The sequence below is a fragment of the Camelus bactrianus genome, chromosome 22, assembly GCF_048773025.1.
Source record: "Camelus bactrianus isolate YW-2024 breed Bactrian camel chromosome 22, ASM4877302v1, whole genome shotgun sequence".
Taxonomy (NCBI): Eukaryota; Metazoa; Chordata; class Mammalia; order Artiodactyla; family Camelidae; genus Camelus; species Camelus bactrianus.
Genome location: NC_133560.1, coordinates 24,619,040 through 24,625,774, shown reverse-complemented (window position 1 = coordinate 24,625,774; position 6,735 = coordinate 24,619,040). Strand labels below are relative to the sequence as shown.

At 37.8% G+C, this 6,735-nt stretch overlaps 1 pseudogene; it reads right to left on the bottom strand.

The window, feature by feature from the left end:
* Positions 1–4,251: 4,251 nt before the first annotated feature.
* On the bottom strand, positions 4,252–5,174 carry LOC105068350 (olfactory receptor 7G2-like; annotated as a pseudogene).
* Positions 5,175–6,735: the final 1,561 nt, after the last annotated feature.

Genomic DNA, 6,735 nt, shown 5'->3' with positions numbered 1-6,735 from the left:
ATTCCTGTCAAAACATTCCCCTTAAAATCAAGAACAATACAACAGTGCCAACAAACACTACTTTCAACATTCAGACAACATAGGTTTGAACTTTTGGGAACAGACAAACAGGTAACCATTATCAGATAATATTAGCATCTAGGTAGAGAATGCCAAAAAAAAAAAAAACTACAGGTAGTTTATTAGAAAGAACAATAGAATGTAGGAAGGTTGCTGGAATCAAAGTCACTGTACAAATTTCAATTATATATCTTTACAAAGCAAACCTTATTTAGAAAGTGTGATAGCTAAAACACACCTTTAACAAAACATCAGATAAATACCTGGAAAGTGTTCTAAGAAAAAAATGCAAAAGCACATTATAGAGAAATCTGTAACATTTTACCGATGAATACTAAAGTAGACCTGAAAAATGGAAAGAATATTCTAATTTTGAATAGATACACAAAAATCCTGGAGTTGTCAGTTCTCCTCATATATTTTTTTAGACTCAGTGCAAACCCTGGGTTATTGTACTCAAGAGACTGATTTTGAAATTTATATGAAAAAGCAATAGAGAATGAATGTTTGATTTACTAGCATATAAGAAACAAGATGGAATGCTTGCCTTACCAAATGTCAAGAGATGGAAAAATAGTAATTAAAGTGGCATGATCTGGAACAGATAGAAAAACAGTACGAGTTAAACTGTCACTTATGTGAAAATTTTATTGAGGAAAAGGGGAGCATTGAACACTTTCTTTATAACAATGTGGCATTACAGGGAAAGGATGATACCAGGCAGCAAGTAGTGCTGAAATTATTGTTATCCATATTTTTAAAATAAAATTTGATTATATACTATAGCATATTCAATAATCACTTCAAAGTATCAAAGCCTTAAATGTGAAAGGAAAAAATAATGAAATGTTTAGAAAACAACATAGGAAAATACATTTATAAATTTGGAGAGTCAATAATCTCTTAAATAAGATAAAATAACTGAATTCCAATAGTGAAAAGAGTGATAATTAACTAGTTTAAAATAAGATGACAATAGATTAACACCCTTAAAATATAATGAACTCCTACAACTCAACAACAAAAAGCAAACAAAAAAATTAAAAATTGGGCAAAGGACTTGCATAGACTTTCTCCAGAGAATTTATACAAATGGCCACAAGCTCATGAAAAGATGCTCTAACATCACTAATCATTAAGAAAATCCAAATCAAAACCACAATGAAATACCGCCTGATGGGCATTAGGGTGTACTTTTTTTTTTAAAGAAGAAGAAGAAAAGAACAAATGTCAATGATGTAGAGAAATTGAAACCCCTGTGCACTGCTGGTAGCAATGTAAAATACTGCAGCTACTATCAAAAACCGTATGGTATTACCTCAAAAATTAAAAGTAGAATAATTATATGATTTGGGAATTTCACTTCTGGCTATATTTCCAAAACAATTTAAGCAGGGTCTTGAAGAGATATTTGCACACCCACACTCACAGCAGCATCACTCACTATAGCCAAAAGGCGGAAGCAATCCAAATGTCCATCGACAGATGAATGAATAAATGAAATATGGTGTATACAGTCATCCCTCCAAATCCTTAGGCAACTGATTCCAAGACCCCCATGGATACCAAACTCCTCACATGCTCAAGTTCCTTACGTAAAATAGCTTAGTATTTGCATACAACACTCTTATTTCTCACATATGCTTTAAGTAACTTCTAGATTATTTATAACACCTAATACAATATAAATACTAGATAACTAGTTGTAAATGCTGTGAAAATAGTTGCCAGTGAGAGGCAAATTCAAGTTTTGCTTTTGGGAACTTTCTGGATTTTTTTGTTACGTATTTGATCCAAGTTTGGTTGAATCCACAATGCAGAACCCGCAGACACAGAAGGCTGAGTATGCATACAGTGGGACATTATTCAGCCTTAAAAAGAATGGAAAGTCTGATACATGCTACAATATGGGTGAACTTTTAAAACATTATGCTAAGTGAAATAAGCTAGTCACAAAAAGGCAAATAATGTATGATTCTACTTACAGGAGTTTCCTAGAGTAGTCAAATTCAGAATCACAAGTTAGAATGAGATTGTCAGGGTCTGGGGGCAAGAGGGAACAGGGAGTTATTGTTAATAGGTACCTATTTCAGTTTTGTGAGATGAAAAGTTCTGTGGATGGATAGTGGTGATGTAAACACAAAACTGTGAATGTACTTAATGCCACTAAACTGCACACTTAAAAATCATGAAAATTCAAGACACTGAATTTACAAAGCATTCCTGAGGAAAAGAAACAATGCTGGAGGCATCGCACTTCTTGATTTCAAACTATCTTACAAAAACATAATAATCAAAAACAGTATCATACTAGCATAAAAACGGACACATAGACCAATAAAACCAAACCAAGAGCCCAGAAATAAACTCACGAGTATATGGTCAACGAGTATTTGACAAGGGCACCAAGAATACTCATGGTAAAAGGACAGACTCTTCAATAAATGGGAACACTGGACAACCACATGCAGCAGAATGAAATGGGACCCCAGTCTTCCACCACTGACAAAAATTACCTCTAAGTGGATTTTAAATTAAACAGAAGACCTAAAACCATAAAACTTTTAGAGAAAAATGTAGAGAAAGACTCTTTAACATTGGTCTTGGCAATGATTTTTTTTTTTTTTTTTTTTGGCTATGATACCAAAAGCACAAACAACAAAAGCAAAAAACAACGAACGGGACTCCATCAAACTAAAAAGTCTGCATCAGATGGTCACTGCGGAGCTGGGGAAAATGAGGAAATACTTGTCAAAGGGTACAAATTTCCAGTTATAAGATTAAGTTCAAAGGATCTAATCCACAGCATGATGGTTATAGCTAACTATGCTGTTTATATGAATATTACTAAGAGAACAGATCTGAAATATTTTCACCAGAAAAATAAATGTTATGTGACAGGATGGATGTTTTACCTAATTATATGTTGGTAATCATTTTGCAATATATCAGTGTATCACCTTAATACTATACAATTTTACATGTCAATTATAATCTCAACAAAGTTGATGAAAAATGATCAAATACTGGAAATTAAATACTGGCTGCATAAGTCCAATTTCCATCACAATGGGTACATTACTTCCTCCTTTTTTCTGTATCATTTCCATTTCTGTCTAACTTATAAGGATACATGTGATTCTATTTAGGAGCTGCCCAGATAATCTGGGATAAGCTCATCCTTTATAAGGATTCTAATTCCAAGTAACACTCACCCTTTTATTTAGAATGTGGATAAATTGTCTTGGGGGCCACTATTCAACCCATTACAGAAATATTTTTTAGTTGACTCCATGGAAAGCCTTATAATCACCTGACTCAAAGAAAGATGGTCATGGGTCTGTCTCTGGAAATCATGTCCAGAAATGACATCTTCATCTGGTGCCACCACTGGTGACCCTGAGGAGAACCAGTCCCAGGACAAGACAACACAGGAAGGATTGAATGAATCCCTGCTCCCGTTTGTATACATTTCTTACCTCTGAAGACCTTGTAATAAAAGATATCTCTTTTTATTGTTTGGACATATTAGAGTTAGAGATTCTTTTCCTTAATAGAACTGAAGTCTTCCTCACTGATGACGTGCAAATGTATCTCAGTCATCTCAAACCACTGATTTAGTCTAATGATGCTAATGCCATAGATAATGAAATTACTTGGTAGATACTAAAGTTCTTCAGAAGGATATGGTGTATCAGTGACCAATTCAATTTATTACTAAATAGGTGACTGAAAGGTCATGTCACTCATTCCACTTCTGTCCTAACTGCGGGATGACACTGACATAGGTCTGCTGTGGATCAGGTGGGAGCTAGTCTCTAGATAGGGCCACAGTCTTGCTTCAGTACTTCCTTGTCCTACATAATTTCTGCAGTATGCCTACTTATGAGAGTGATACTCGGCAAGAAATTCACTAAACCTAGAACCCTTGCCTCAGGCTCTGCTTCTCTAGAACCTGAACAAAGAAATAAAATTTACAGAACTGAAATCATGTGTCAAATACCACAGGGCTAGACAAAAAGCCAAGTCAGGTGTCAATCCAAAATTAACTTGCCCATTCTGTTGTCTGGCTATTCTAGAAGAATTTGGTGATGAAAGAACTGATTCTTTCATTATAAGCATTATGACTCACTCAGGATTTCTATCACTTTTCTTCAGTCTAGAAACCCAAGTCCAAAACACATGGCACAATCACAGAGAAGAAGATATCCCTCTGATGAGTTTTCTCAAGGCTTCCTTCATGTCCCTGTTTCTCAGGCTGTAGATAAAAGGGTTCATCATTTGAGGAACCACACCGTACATAACTGAAGCCACCGTGGTCTTCCTGGATGAGCCAGCAACTAAAGAACTAATGTACACCCCAAAACCCATCCCATAGAACAAGGACACCACGGAGAGGTGGAAAAAGCTTTAAGCTTTGCCCCTGCTGATGGCATTCTCAAAACAGAGGACACGATTTGAGTATAAGAGAAAATGATCCCAGAGAAAGGAACAACTACAAACAGGCTGCCCACAAAGTATAACAGGATGTTGTCGATGAGGGTATCAGAACAAGCCAGCTTGACGACCTGAGCAAATTCGCAGAAGTGAGGGATTTTCAGTTCCTTGCGGAAGGACAGCCACAGCACCATCAGACTGAGGAGCAGGGCGTTCACAACGCTAAGGAACAGTGACAGGAGAACCAGCAGGCCACAGAGTCGGGGGTTCATGATGACCGTGTACCTCAAGGGGTGACAAATGGCCACATAGCGGTCACAGGCCATTGCTGCAAGGAGAAAATTTTCCCAACAGGGAAAAAGCAGGACAAAGCGCATCTGGGTGAGGCAGCCTGCGTAAGCGATGCTCTGAGTCTGTGCTTGGATGTTTAGCAGCATCTTTGGGATTGTGGCTGTGCTCATACAGATGTCAGTAAAGGAGAGACTGGAGAGGAACAAGTACATGGGGGTGTGGAGGTGGGAGTCACAGCTGACGGCCAGGATGATGAGCAGGTTTCCTAGGACGGTGACCAGGTATGTGGACAAGAACAGGCAGAAGAGGAGGGGCTGCAGTTCTGGGTTATCTGTCAATCCCAGGAGAAAAAATTCTGAAACATCAGTTTGATTTCTGGTTTCCATGTTGTTGATGAATCTGATGGGAAAATGGAGTGAAAAGAGAAGAAAATAAACGGCCCCCAGATGAGCAGCGCCAGTATCAACTGCAAACTTGTTAGAAATGCAAATTCTTGGTATCACTGCAGATATACTGCCGACAAACTCTGGGGTAAGGGCCAGCCATCTAGGCTTTAACAAACCTTCCAAATGAATTTGATACATACCATAGTTTAAAAAACAGTACTTAAATAAAAAATAAAACTGTGTGTTTCATACTTTGTGCCAAGTGCTTGGACTAAAACAAAGAATAAGATGTGACACTACCTCCAGAAATAGTTCTTGCCTCAAACAAAAGAAAAATGAGAATGAAGTTGTCCTCTCTCTCCTGTAATTTATGGTGCCCAAACTTTGTTCTCAGAATCATCTGAAGGGCTTATCACATTATAGATGAGTTAGGACATAACATCACTCCATTTATCCATGGGGACTCCTTAGGGTGAGGTTACATCATGAACATGAAATGCACAGCGTGTGGAAAAGACTAAGTCTGATTTCGGATGATCTGACCGCTGAGTTCACTCTCTTAACCAATCATTGTGAACACTACTGTATAGTACAGAATTGGCATTCCTAAACCAACACTTAAATTTTATAGTTTTCCTGTAAAATTGTTAGTATTTTAATCTAGGACAATACTCCAAATCTTTCCCCTTCCCTACAATGTCTGTCTGACTCTATCCATGAAGCAGTGTGCAGCAGGTCATGGCATCTATCCAAAAATACGCTCTGCACCTGAGCAAAAATTAGAAAATGTTGTCTGTAAACTAGAGCTCGTAAGACTCTCTCATGAAATGCAACTCATCTGCATTAGGGATTAATTCTAAGAGAAGTGTGGCAAATGTCAATGATATTCTCCATCTCATCTCAGCAGGACTTCTTCCCCTTAGGTGCTAGGTGGCACATCAGAAAAAAAAATTTTTTTTAAGTAACAGCTAAATGAGGCAAAGAATAAGATACATAGGCTTCTAAAAAAAATTGATGAAGATAGCAACAATTGTTGGTCCTCGGAAGACAGAGGATTAGAAGACCAAAATTTGATACTTACAGAATAATCGGGCATCTGAACAGGACCGTGTCTGTGAAGCACCGGTCCTCCCTCACCTGGGGGAGACAGAAGTGGCCCTGACAGCCTTTATCATTTAGTGTATTACTTAGACTCAAACAGTCTGAATTTGATCCACGACCAGTACTTTCTTTGAGAATGTTGAAAATTGTTCAACCGAATGATAAGCTTCCGAGTCCTCATTTGTGTAAAGGGAACTATCGCGTAAGTGCGTGGGGACATTGCAAGGATGAGAAATGAATAGAAAAAGAGCAGCTAAAATAGTGCTTAGCACAGGGGACCCTCATATTGACCCTTCCAACTGTGGTTTTCTCGTCCTGCTGTAAACAGCGGCACCTGGCAAGCTTCACTTCTCAGAAGGAAGCTGTCGGGTGGAGCAGGTTGAAGAAAGTCAATAGAAAGAATATCCCCAGCATGATAACTGGAAGTTTCAGGGAAGAGTTCATGAACCAGAACTCCAGA